General features: G+C 43.0%; 1 protein-coding gene across 1 annotated transcript in view; it reads left to right on the top strand.

Annotated features, from left to right (window-relative positions):
* NXPH1 (neurexophilin 1) overlaps window positions 1-14,700 on the top strand; it is a 392,663-nt gene that overhangs the window by 73,156 nt on the left and 304,807 nt on the right. The gene's annotated exons all lie outside the window — the stretch shown is intronic.

The following is a 14,700-nucleotide window of genomic DNA, read 5'->3' as shown; positions in this document are numbered from 1 at the left end:
CTTCCTGTCAGTCTGGCCGGGAACTGGAAACTGAATCTCCTGTACCACGCGCGGTACCCGGTCAGACTGACAGGACTCCAGGTGGAAGGAAGAGGAGCTCGGCCACGCTACAGCCTGGGAAGGGGAAGTTGGGGGCCCCAGGCCAGCTCTGGGCCCCAAGCAATTGTTTGTTTTGCCTGTCCTGTAGCGACGGGCCTGCCTAGACACACCCTCATAAATTATCTCATGAAATGACACTTAATTGTTTTATGCAGAATTAAGTTATAAAAATAAATATTAACAACAACTTTACCCGTGCCCAAAAATGCAGCCTGCCCATGTCTACCAATGCAGCCACGTGTCCCTATCCACGTGTCCCCAAGCCACGTCGCACGACCGCGCAATTGTCAGTTAAAGCGACGCTGTGCGGAATCGCAAAAAGTGGCCTGGTCTTTGACCAGCAATATGGTCCGGGGGGTTAAGTGGTTAATGACTCTAGCAGCGGGTTGAACATGAAAAGCCAAAAGTCTGATAAAAGTTCTTCAATTCCCAAATGTTCGACCTTGAGCAAAGCTGGGAATAGCTACTCCATTCTTGGAGCTGGTGTCTATGTAGCAGACATTTGCTGACCACAGAGAATAATGGGCATCCTCCTCCTGGCATGGTGAAAGGAAGGTCACATGGGAGGGTTCTCAAAACCGCAGTTCTACATTAACCACAAACAAAAGCTTCTAAAATAACAACAAAATGAAAAAAAAAAAAAAAATACTTAAACAAATTTCTGCCTTTTAACAATATGCACACTTGATATCAATGTTAACTCCAGTTTATTTCATTCTTAATGTTTTTACATTGAAATCAATTTCCTTTTGTTTCATTAGAATGAGCTCACCCCTGCTGGCTCTGTGCTCTTTAAGTCGAGCCCCGTTCTTTTTTCATTCTTTTTATTTTTATTTTTTCTGCCTTCTTACATGTTAATGTTTGCTCATTAAAATTTATAAACAATATGTTGTTAAATTACTCCCCGAGAACAGCAATAAAGCATGCAAGTGGTTTACAAGATTCATGTCTCATACCTGCGAAGAATAACAATGTCTTTATTAAAGGGGAAAAAAAAAACGAACACTTGTATTTAAGCATCGCTGATTCCCATCATTCAGCTCCCCCGGTACTTTGTCATTGCAGTACAAAAGCACTGTTGGTGGCGAGGGTCATTAAAGGAATGTGTAGTGTTTTATACATATTTATTTATCTATATTTATATAATATATTTATGTATATTTAAAAAATATAAAAGCCCTGTCAGCTGCAATACTCGCCTTAGGCTGCATTCACACCTCCGCGACAAGATACGTTGCGTATGCGGCGTATTTTGCCGCGAGTGTTTAAATTTTTTTTTTTCACAAAGCCTTCCCATTGCTTTGTATGGCCGAACGCCAATTCCGCCTGAAAAAAAGGGTCCGGGACTTTTTTTCAGGCGACAGGCGTACGGCGTCTATGAGATGTGAACCATCTCCATAGACAGCAATGGGAATTCTCCCCTCCAGCGGCACGAGCGTCCGGCGTCGGGCGTTTTGTCGCGGAGGTGTGAATGGGCTCTTAGACCTAGAGCCGTTCCTCACTGACTTAGCACTCCAGTGTTCATTTGCCAGGTTAACCCACACAACCCATCCAAGCCCGTGGACAAGCCCCCCCAAGATGCAACCTGAGCTCACAGTACTCTTTAGCTATAATACTGTATAGGTTTATCCCCTCTGTTGTCCCATAGAAATGGCCCCATTTTTACCCACATAGGGCTAGATTCAGAAAGAGTTACGCCGGGGTATCATTAGATAAGCCGTCGGAATCTACGCCGTCGTAAATTTAAGCGTATTCTTGGCGGGCACACAGCGACGGTGATCGGGAGGCACACAGTGGCAGTGATCGGTGGGCAGGGGATCAGGCTGTGGCTGGCATCTGGCAGTGTCTCCTGTGTCCTCTTTTTTTCTGAGATCACGGCAGCTTCTGCCATGCGTCTCCTCCTCCGAGGCGTCCAATAGGATTGCCAGCCCTTTAAGCCAATTGTGTGACGTGTATCAGACCCGCTTCCTGATTGGCCGTGAGGAGGATCAGTGTTGCAACACAACTACCTTCAGGCGATCCCTGAAAACTCACCTCTTCAGGGAAGCCTATCAAGTCTCTAATCTTTTACCACTTCCATCAGCTCATTCCCCACAGTTACAACCTTTTAGATTGTAAGCTCTTCTGAGCAGAGCCCTCTTAATCCTCTTGTATTTTATTGTATTGTAACTGGTTTGTCTCCCTTTTATATTGTAAAGTGCTGCGTAAACTGTTGGCGCTATATAAATCCTGTATAATAATAATAATAATAACTGGGTGGGCTCCGGACGCAATGCTCTGCCTATGGCTCTAATCATGTGCTTCAAAGAACACACCGTCCCATCCCTACCATAGGAATTAATGTGCCCGGCATTATAAAAGGAGCTGGACGCATGGATAGGAAGGACGGCGGCGGTGTTAGGGGAGGCCGCGCCTTGTGTGCCCATAATGCACGGGCTGCCACTGCCTGTAGGTACAAGATCAAAAAGTGGAGTTTGCTAGGCAGTACACCTGTAAGGTGTATATTTTTTTAAATATATTTTTATTTTATTTTTTATTAAAGGAACAATTTTTTTTTATTTATTTATTTTTTTGCCCGGATGACAGCCCCCCTTTTTTTCATTTTTTTTTTATAAAAAAAACCTTTATTTATTTATTTTATTTTTTATATATATATAAATATATATATATATATATATATATATATATATATATATATATATATATATATATATTATTATTATTAAAGGGCCCAGAGGTCCCCAGGGCCCCGGATGGCAACCCCCCTTTTTTTTTGTTTTTTTATAAATGTTTATTTTTATATATATAATGTATATATATATATATATATATATATATATATATATATATATATATATATTTATTAAAGGGCCCAGAGGTTTACTTTTTAATTTTTATTAAAGGGCCCAGAGGTCCCCAGGGCCCCGGATGGCTACCCCCTCTTTTTTTTATATATATTTTCCTTTATTTCTTCTTTTTTTTGTAAAGGGCCCCCCAGCTACTCAATTCGTCGCGGCAGGCCCACCCCCCCCGCTTCTCAATTTCAGGTGGGCAGAACCCCCCCCCCCCGGTTCTCTGATCCAAGGGGGCACAATGCCTGAAGCTATGCCTGAAGCTGTGTAAGGGGCCCCACAATTCCTGATGGCGGCCCTGTCAATAGGCAATGTTTTTAAAGCCCCTACAGGTCATCAATTTAGAATTTTCTGTGAATAATGGGCCTAGAATAATTTGTCTTGCTTTGGCATGTTCAGCAATATGTATCATGTGTAGCGCAATCCACGTTTTTGTGTGTAGGAGGCCCTGACATGTGTTTATGTTCGACTTGTCAACCTATGATGCTGGGTGGCCAATGGGGACACGTTACAGGTGCAAGCCACATTTCCTTCCTCAGCCAAGTCTGGCAAGTCTCTAGCAAGAGCAAAGTTTCGGTGGTGAGTCTACAGCAAGAGCTCTGCAAGTCTACAGCATGAAAATTCAGACACAGTGACCCCCTGTGGTGGGATGACTATTGCGCAACACAACTGAACAAAGATGCAAAGATGACCTGGAGTCATGCTATGCGGATTTGCTGCAATTGTGCAACAAACTTGGGAAGCCTGGCAAGTCTAGCGATAGCTTAGCAAGTTATTGCAAATTTGCAGCTCAATTACTTGCTTTCTGGGAGAACTTAGGGTCAGATTCACAAAAGAGATACGACGGCGTTTCTCCTGATACGCCGTCGTATCTCTGTTTCTATCTATGCGACTGATTCATAGAATCAGTTACGCATAGATAGCCAGAAGATCCGACAGGTGTAATTGTTTTATACTGTCGGATCTTAGGATGCAATACCGCGGCCGCCGCTGGGGGGAGTTCGCGTCGTAAACCAGCGTCGGGTATGCAAATTAGGAGTTACGGCGATCCACGACGGATTTTCGCGTTCGCTACATCGCCGCTAGTCTAGTTTCCCGTCGCAAAGTTAGTCGTCCTTTTAGGTGCCCTAACTTTACACAGCAATCGTATTGCTGTATAAAGTATGGCCGTCGTTCCTGCGTCGAAATTTAAAAATGAACGTCGTTTGCGTAAGCCGTCCGGGAATACGGAATTACGCTCCGCCCATTGCCGTTCAAAAAAATGACGTCACTGCGCGCAAAGCACGACGGGAATTGAGAAACGGAACATGCGCAGTAGGTCAGGCGCGGGAGTGCGCCTAATTTAAATGGCACACGCCCATTTGAATTGGCCCGCCGCAAGTTTCCAGGTAAGTGCTTTGTGGATCGGGCACTAAAACTGGAAACTTGCGGCGGTGTATCGTAAACGGGTTACGTTACACCGGCGCTCTTGTACGTGAATCTGGCCCTTAGAAACAGAAAATGAATGGTAGTATAAGGAAGACAGGCTGTGTCCAATGACTAGATCGGAATGTTTGATTGGAGACGGAGTGTATCTTTTAAGTGAAACTAAATGAAGGCATAATAAGGTCCTGTTACATTTTAATATAGCGGCCCATCTCTCCCAGACATCGCTGTGGCTGGAATAATGAAATATTATCAATTTTTTACAGAAACGGCCTGAAAATGATGCGCTTCTAATCATGGCTTATTAAGTTGTGCTTTTCTCGCACATTTTCATTAATGTCCATTATTGCTAATGTTGAAAATATTGGAATGTGTTTAACATGGTTTTTAACCCTTGTTAACACTGTATTAGTTTGAACAGAGCGTCAGACGTAGATTTAATGTGTTTAGGAGTGATTAAAGGTTGATCTATATTTACACTAATGCCCTGTACACATGATCGGTTCATCCGATAAAAACGGTCCGATGGATTTTTTCATCAGATATCTGATGAAGCCGACTTTCATTAGTCTTGCCTACACACCATCAGTTAAAAATTTGATCGTGTCCAACGCGGTGACGTAAAACACAATGGCGTGCTGAGAAAAATAAGAAGAGCGACAATTTTTAAAAAAACGTAATATTTTTTACTTTTTGATTCAATAAATATCACATTTAAAAAAATAAAAATAAATTTTCCCTCAGTTTAGTCCGTTACGTATTCTCCTACATATTTTTGGTCAAAAAATTCTCAATAGGCGTTTATTGGTTGGTTTGCGCAAAAGTTATAGCGTCTACAAAATAGGGGATAGTTTTATGGCATTTTTACTATTATTATTTTTTTACTAGTAATGGTGGCGATCTGCGATTTTTATCGGGACTGCGACATTATGGCGGACACTTTTGACACATTTTTGGGACCATTGTCATTTGTACACTGATCAGAGCTATAAAAATGTAAAAATGTCCCTAATTAGTGTTCTAACTGAAGGGGGGATGGGACTGGCTAGGGGAATAGATTGACCGGTGTTCATACATAGTATGAACACACGATCAGTCTGCTCGCGAGGCCCCGTACACACGACAGAGTTTCTCGGCAGAATTCACCGAGAAACTCGGTCAAAACCCGGATTCTGCCGAGAAACTCTGTCGTCTGTACAGTTTTGGCTCGATGGAGCCGCCGAGGAGCTCGACGAGAAAATAGAGAACATGTTCTCTATTTTCTCGTTGTTCTATGGGAGAAGGCGGCCCGCCGAGCTCCTCGGCGGCTTCATCCCAAAACTCGACGAGGAACTCGACGTGCTTTGCACGTCGAGTTCCTCGGCCGTGTGTACGGGGCCTGAGAGAACTGGGATTTGTGTGTTTACACACATACATCCCCGTTCTCGCTCTGTCATAAGCAATCGCGGGTGCCCGGCAGTCATAGCGACCGCCGGGCACTCGCATCGGCTCTGGGGGACATATTGCATTGCATTTTACTACAAATTACAGCGGTTGCAGATTGATAAGGAAAGGTCATTTTTAATAACACTCAATTACAATATAACTTGCGTCGCAATTGTATAAGCTATATTATTATTTTTTTTTATTCGCAATTTTTTTCCCCATGGAAGTGGAGTTACCCTTTAAAGAGTAACACTTTTGTTGAGGATAAAAACATTCCCCTGTAGGGGATCGATGTACATTACAAGGATTTTAACAAACTTTGTTGCAGATTTCTACCTTTTGTTATTCTGGAGAAATCCCTGTGTGTTTGTCTGTGTGGGAAAGCAAATCTAATGGGAGTGGTTTCTTAATTATCAACCTGCTGGCGTACCTGCAGGGCTCTAATGAGCAAAGTTGCAAGGTCTGTATCCCTTTAGGAGTGATTTCCTATTGGGAGTATCTCACCAAAAATGAAGGGCCAGATTCACATACAATTGCGTTACGCTGCGGCGGCGTAACGTATCCCATTTACGTTACACCGCCGTAAGTTCACAGCGTAAGTGCTTGATTCACAAAGCACTTACCTGTAAACTTGCGGCGGCGTAGCGTAAATCCGCCGGGGCAAGCCCGCCGAATTCAAATGGGGAAGGGACCATTTAAATTAGGCTCGTTCCCGCGCCGAATGTACTGCGCATGCTCCATCCCTAAAATTTCCCGACGTGCATAGCGCTAAATGACGTCGCAAGGACGTCATTGGTTTCGACGTTAACGTAAATGGCGTCCAGCACCATTCACAGACGACTTACGCAAACGACCTGAAATTTAAAAATTTGACGCGGGAACGACGGCCATACTTAACATTGGTTAGACCACCTAGAGGGCATGCTTAGTTTTACGCGACGTAAATTTAGATCGACGGGCAAAGCGGACGTTCGTGAATCGGCGTAACTAGTCATTTGCATATTCTACGCCGACCGCAATGGAATCGCCACCTAGCGACCGGCCTAGAATTGCAGCCTAAGATCCGACGGTGTAAGTCACTTACACCTGTCGGATCTTAGGACTATCTATGCGTAACTTGATTGAATCAGGCGCATAGATACGACAATCGTATATCTCAGAGATACGACGCCGTATCAGGAGATACGCCGTCGTATCTCTTTTGTGAATCTGGCCCGAAATTTTTGATGCAGAAAATGCCTGATATCTGACTTGTATCTTAGTGTAGACTTCTGGGAAAATCAGTGAGCCAATTACACAAGCAGGAAATGCTGTTTTCTGGAGGGAGTACTATATACATTCTGGGGCAGATCCACGTAGCTCGGTGCATATATCCGCCAGGCGTAGCGTATCTAAGATACACTACGCCGCCGTAACTTTTTTTTTTTACGAATCCTCAAAGAATTCACGCCGTAAATGACGGCGGCGTAGTGTATCTTTGGCGGCGTAAAGGCGCGGAATTCAAATGGATGTGATGAGGGCGTGTTTTATGTAAATACGTTGTGACCCGACGTAAACAACGTTTTTTTTTAACGGCGCATGCGCCGTCCGTGGGGGTATCCCAGTGCGCATGCTCAAAAATAAACCGGAACAAGCCAATGCCTCAGACGGTGACGTCATTCTACGCAAATCCCTATTCGCGAACGACTTACGCAAACGACGTAAAAAATTAAAAATTCAACACGGGAACGACGGCCATACTTAACATTGAGTACGCCTCATAATAGCAGGGGTAACTATAAGCCGGAAAAAGCCGAACGCAAACAACGTAAAAAAAATGCGCCGGACGGACGTACGTTCGTGGATCGCCGTAACTAGCTAATTTGCATACTCAACACGGAATTCGACGGAAACGCCACCTAGCGGCCGTCGGAAAAATGCATCTACGATCCGACGGCGTACTAAGACGTACGCCTGTCGGATCGATCCGAGATGCCGACGTATCTTGTTTTGTAGATACAAAACAAAGATACGACGCGGGAAATTTAAAATTACGCGGCGTATCAATAGATACGCCGGCGTAATTCTTTTGTGGATCTGCCCCCCTGTGTACAAAACACCTCCAGGATGCCATGGTGCATTTTCAGAAAATTACAGCGGCTGCATATTAAAAGGAAAGGTCGTTTTTAATAACATTCAATTACAATATGACTTGTGTCGCAATTAGGGTTGCCACCTCATCCCTTTAAAACAGAACACATATGAATTACACAGGTTCTGTGGCTGATTAAGGTGGTAATTGAACTCAAGTGGAGCCATATCTAAATTAAATTAGCCTCAGAACCTGTGGAATTCATATGTGTTCTGTTTTAAAGGGATGAGGTGGCACACCTAGTCGCAATTGTATACGCTATATTATATATATTATTATATATATATTTTTTTATTTGATTTTTTTTTTTCCACGTTACTCTTTAAAGCAAAATCTTGGGTTCACCCATACTGCTTTGTTACTCTATTGGCCCTGATTTTACCCAGCTGGCAACACAATTTAGTGGGAGGCTAATGCATGAAGGCAGCCATGGAGCTGGGGCGAGACTGCATCAATCCTGCAGTTCTAGCAATGGAATTACCAGCAGGTGGCGCTGTCTGCTCTCTTCGGATCTCCTTCACAAATAATTGATGTTTATCGGGGATAAGCAGAAAGATTGACACAGAGAACTGAAATTTCACTAATTGAGCTGTTTAGGCAATAATAAATAAAAAAAAAGTCCCCCCCCCCCCAGTATTTAGTTTTTTTGGGGGGTATTTAGGTTACTTTATTTTATTTGGTGTTTTTTGTGTTGGTGCTTTTCTTGTGTGTGTGTATATATATATATATATATATATATATATATATATATATATATGTATACACGCACACAGATCAGCCATAACATTATAAACCACTGACAGGTAATGCGGATAGCATTGAAAATATTGTTACAATGTTACATGGCACCTAAAAGTGGGTGGGATATATTAGGCAGCAAGGGCCAGACTCACATAAGAGATACGACGGCGTATCTGTTGATACGCCGTCGTATCTCTGTTTCTATCTATGCGACTGATTCATAGAATCAGTTACGCATAGATAGCCAGAAGATCCGACAGGTGTAATTGTTTTACACTGTCGGATCTTAGGATGCAATACCGCGGCCGCCGCTGGGGGGAGTTCGCGTCGTAAACCAGCGTCGGGTATGCAAATTAGGAGTTACGGCGATTCCCGACGGATTTTCGCGTTCGCTACGTCGCCGCTAGTCTAGTTTCCCGTCGCAAAGTTAGTCGGTTTTTTAAGTGCCTTAACTTTACGCAGCAATCGTATTGCTGTATAAAGTATGGCCGTCGTTCCCGCATCGAAATGTAAAAAATAACGTCTTTGCGTAAGCCGTCCGAGAATACGGAATTACGCTACGCGCGTCGCCATTAGAGAAAATGACGTCACGGCGCGCAAAGCACGACGGGAACTACGAAACGGAGCATGCGCAGTAGGTCCGGCGCGGGAGCGCGCCTAATTTAAATGGCACACGCCCATTTAAATTGGCCCGCCTTGCGCTGGAGGCCGCCGGCGGAGGATTTCATCGCAAGTGCTTGGTGAATCAGGCACTTGCGATGAAAACTTGCGGCGGTGTAACGTATCTACGATACGTTACGCCGCCGCAGTTATATGTGAATCTGGCCCCAAGTGAGCATGTGGTCCCTGAAGTTGATGTGTTAAAAGTAAAAATGAAAGAAGGTGGCCTAGGCGGATGAGTCCCATTTTATTTTACATCATGTGGATGGCTGGGTGCGTGCGTGTGCGTCGCTTACCTGGTGAAGAGATGGTACCAGGATGCAGCATGGAAAGAAAGCAAATCTATGTCTCATTGGGCCAGGGTTGTTTTGAAGGAAAAAGGGGACGGGTAAGCTGCAGGACTATCAATTTTTATTCTTGGGTATAGAAACTCTTTAACCCTTGCAATGTAAGGAAAGCCACACTACAAGGGATGTTTAGGATTTTCCCCCAAAGTTTAGCTATAACAAAAACAAAAAGTTTTAAGAGGCTTTAAATGGAAAAGAAAAAGATAGTATATAGGAAGGTCAATCCTATGTCATGCGTAATTTTGCTTCTAACTGTTTTGGAAGTAAAAATATTGAGGTCATTATACAGCATCTAAAAAAAAATCCAGGGTAGTTTTAATGATTTTGTTGTTTGGTTTATCGGGGTTTCCAAACTGCTTTGTCAGTTTGCATATTTCTTTTGAAAGAGCGGTGATAATTTTCACACCTTGGAAAAAAATAACAATGTCTTCTTCTTAACAATGTGCTGGGAGTCCTAACGAGATTGTCTAAATATAGTAATGAGATAAAAAAAAGAAATGTAAGAAATATTTCTGTTTATGTACAAGGGTAACATATTTTGCTTTAAAGAGACAAAAAAATCGAAATGCGGGGTGGGGGGGTCATGTTTTGTAGGAAAAAAAATGAAGGTAGAAGGTAGAGCGGAGAGAGGGAGGAGAGGAGAGAGAGATAAAAGAGAGAGGAGAGAGAGGGGGGAGAGAGAGAGAGAGGAGAGAGGAGGGAGAGAGAGAGAGAGAGAGAGGAGAGAGAGAGAGAGAGAGGGGAGAGAGATAGAGAGGAGCGAGAGGAGAGAGAGGAGAGAGAGAGAGGAGAGAGAGAGGAGGGAGAGAGAGAGAGAGAAACGAGAGAGGAAAGAGAGAGAGGAGAGAGAGAGAGAGGGGAGAGAGAGAGAGAGTAGGAAACTCCAATTTCTACTGGGAGAAGAAGAACCAATGGTAAAGATAGCTGCCCAATATGTGACAGTGTGTCACAGACTGAGCGGGACATGAAAAACTGAGGACTTAAAAATCCTTTCACAGACTTATGTCCTTTTTTCCTTTATATTACCCCCCCCCTTCCTTTTTCTTATACAAACTCAACTGCTTTGGAAATGCTAACATGTATTTGGTCCTACCAATAAAGCTTATTTGTATTGAATTGAATTGAATTGAATTGAGAGAGGAGAGGGAGGAGGGGAGAGAGAGATGGAGGGAGAGAGAGAAGAGAGAGGGGAGAGGGTGAGGAGAGAAGAGAGAGAGAGAGGGAGAGCGAAGAGAAAAGGAGAGAGAGGAGAGTGAGGAGGGGAGAGAGAGAGAGAAAAGAGGAGTGGAGAGAGAGAGAAGAAAGAGGAGTGGAGAGAGAAAAGAGGAGTGGAGAGAGAGAAAGGGGAGAAGAGAGGAAAAGAGAAGAGAGGAGAGAGAGAGAGAGAGAGAGAGAGAAAAGAGAGAAAAAATAGGAGTGGAGAGAGAAGAGGAGAGAGAGAAAGGGGAGAAGAGAGGAGAGAGAGGAGAAGAGAAGAGAGGAGAGAGAGAGAGAGAGAGAGAGGGGAGAAGAGAGGAGAAGAGAGGAGAGAGAGAGAGAGAGAGAGAAAAAAGAGGAGTGGAGAGAGAGAGAGAAGAGGAGAGAGAGAAAGGGGAGAAGAGAGGAGATAGAGGAAAAGAGAGGGAGAGAGAGAGAGAGAGAGAGAGAGAGAGAGAGAGAGAGAGAAAAGAGGAGTGGAGAGAGAGAAGAGAGAGAGAGAGAGAGAGAGAGAGAGAAAAGAGGAGTGTAGGGAGGATAGAGAGAGAAGAGGAGAGAGGAATTTGGGAGGAACTTATTTGTATATTTGTATATTTTTCATAATTTTCTCAGTAAACTATTTCAGAAAAAAAAAACAGCTTGAGAACTTCCAAAACAACAACTTTGAGATAAGCTCACAAGCAGTGAACCAAGCAGCAAAGGATTTCCAGAAAATATTATACACCATTGCAGAAAAATCCCAAGTGAGAAAGTCAACAACAAACAATCCAATAAAAGTTTGAACAGAATGCAAAGCATTAGAAATATCTTAAAGTTCACCTTTCTCAACATGTTGCAGGTTACACCCGTATTTAGGGTGTAACATGTAGAGCATCCTCCTCCTCCTCTCCCCCACATCCTCCTCCTCCTCTCCCCCACATCCTCCTCCTCCTTGTGACAGCGGGCGGGGGACCTTCTCCCCGCACCCTCTGTTACAATTTGAAAACAGCACCACTGTGTGTCATTTTTTCACGGTTTCCCACCGTCAGCCTTTGCAGTTGGGCTCTCAATGAAATGCGAGGGCGCTGGTGATCGCTCTCATAGTACATCGAGGGTCTGGGACTTCAGTAACAGCCTGTCCATATCAGAGGTATGGTCAGACAGTGTACTGGCAGAGCCTGACATTGCACCTGCGATCTGCTGATCACGGTTGCAATGCTTTACAGGTTCCTAAGGAAAAAAAATGTGCATTTATTTTTTTATGAAGGTGGACTTGACCTTTAAAGCTGAACTTCACCCTAAAAGGGAAGTTACGCTTTAACATGTCCTCCCCTCTTCAAATTTTTTAGTTTTTCTGGGTTTCCCATTCTGCCTGCAACCTTCTAGGACACATCACAGGTCCCAGAATGCTGCAGGATCATTCACAAAGCGCAGGGCTTCTCCTGCATATGCAGTGGGAAGCCGGCTGTGAAGCCGCAATGAATGACACCTGGCTTCCCTTCTTCTTTTTTTATATCAGAATAAAGTTTATTAACAACTTTTAACAGTACAACAAACAATGCACATTCCGAAGTATTACATTTATACAATACCTTCACAGAATACAAAGTAGAATAATGTTCTTGTACATAGCCAAAGCAGGTTTATAAAACAAATTGAACCTGAGATGTCATTAGTCGTTATATCTCACAGTGTATGCATCCCTAGATATGGTTTAGGAGGACAGTCTCATCATATCTCTTCCCCAGTACTTTAAATTAAACTCACTTCAAGGGTGAGGACATACTGAGCGGTTGTGGTGCCGGGGACCTGAAGGCCGGTGAAGAACCAGCCCAGGTGAAGACAGCGTTGGATCTTTTTAAAAGTCACCACCTATGGTACTTGTAGGCGCTGACTTTTATTTATTTATTATTTTGTTAGGACCGAAGATCCTTGTTAGAGTGATTGCCAAAGAAAAAAAATAATAATAACAAAGATCTCTATCCACTTGCCGACTGGCGCACGCCGATTTACATCGGGAGAATGGCAGGGGCAGGCAAATGGGGTACCTGTACGTTCCTTTTAAATTTGCCACCTAGCGGGCGCGCGCACACCCGCTCACAAACTTGATGTTCGCCGGCGGCCCGCGATCGCGTCACGGAGCGGCAGAACAGGGAGATGCCTATGTAAACAAGGCATTTCCTTGTTCTGCCTAGCAACATGACAGGGATCTACTGCTCCCTGTCTTCGGGAACAGTGATCTCTGTCATGTTGTAGTGAGTCCATCCCCCGCAGTTAGAATCAATCCCTAGTACATACTTAACCCCTTGATCGCCCCCTAGTGTTTACCCATTCCCTGCCAGTGTCAATTATACAGTAATCAGTGGCTATTATAAAAAATCAGTGGCCAATAAAAATCGCAGATCGCTGCCATTACTAGTAAAAAAAAAAAATGCCATAAATCTATCCCCTATCTTGTAGATGCTATAACTTTTGCGCAAACCAATCAATATGCACTTATTGCTATTTTTTATTACCAAAAGTATGTAGAAGAATACACATCGGTCTAAACTGTGGAAGAAATTATTATTTTTTTATATATTTTGGGGAATACAAATTGTAAAAAATATTGGGGAGTAAAAAATATTGCTTTTTTTCAAAATTGCTGCCCTTTGCTTGTTTATAGTGCAAAAAGTAAAAACCGCCGAGGTGATCAAATACCACCAAAAGAAAGCTCTATTTGTGGGAAAAATAGGACGTCAATTTTGTTTGGGAGCCATGTCACACGACCGCGCAATTGTCAGTTAAAGCGACGCAGTGCTGAATCGCAAAAAGTGGCCCAGTCATTTGGCAGCCAAATCCTCCGAGGCTGAAGTGGTTAATAAAGATTTTTTTTTATTTATTTTTTTGCATCACAATATTATAGCATAAAATTTCAGTCTATAAATAGCACCTATTTTGTTGTTGTTTTATAGTACTTTGATCAGCTATGCGTTCTCTGTTTCTGCCACCATTGATAGACGCTATTACTGTTCATTAGCAGTAACCATGGTAATGACATTTAGAGACACTGATTAATTACACCACCTAATGAATCAAGTCTCAAGATTAGACGAGCCATCAAAGAGAGAAAAGTTATAATATGAAAACACAATCACAAAAGACCCAAGAAACTGATCTGCCACAAAAAGCAATCATGTGCATACGGAAATATAAACATGCAAGGAACGCATTCAAGGAAGGCCATGCAGCTGCACTTCCACGCTGAATGGGAGTTAAATAGGAAATTAATTAGGAGCTTTAATGCTGCGCCTTTCTTTTAACCTGCTATACAAATAGCCTGCCGGGTGACTTTTAAAGGGGGATGGAGCATCATGATTTATCACATTACTTTTGAATTCGCTGTAAGCGGACCTAGCACCAGATATATGATTTTATGTTAAGTGCAGCATGCTGAGTAATGTGGAAATGTGGCCTCTCCCATTAATGTATTTTATTTATTTATTACAGGCATGTACAGTAAAACCTTGGACTGTGAGCATAATTTGTTCCAGAAAATGCTTGTAATCCAAAGCACTTGTATATCAAAGCGAATTTCCCCATAAGAAATAATGGAAACTCAGATGATTCGTTCCACAGCCATTTATTCATAGGTCCTTCAGTTTATAGTGCATATAAAAAGATTATAGCAATGTGATAGATTGTGTAACCATAAAATGTCCATCCACAAATGGAAGCCTCCACAAAGGGATTAGAAGAAAAATCCAGCAGGAGCTACAGAGTATAAAGGAGAAGAGAGGAGCCTCTAAGTGTAACAATATGGTTAAATATAATGAAGGTACAACATTTAGCAACTCTCATGGTT

The sequence above is a fragment of the Rana temporaria genome, chromosome 5 (assembly GCF_905171775.1).
Source record: "Rana temporaria chromosome 5, aRanTem1.1, whole genome shotgun sequence".
NCBI classification, from domain to species: Eukaryota; Metazoa; Chordata; class Amphibia; order Anura; family Ranidae; genus Rana; species Rana temporaria.
The sequence above is the reverse complement of the archived record's forward strand: the minus strand, read 5'-3'. Positions and strand labels throughout refer to the sequence as shown.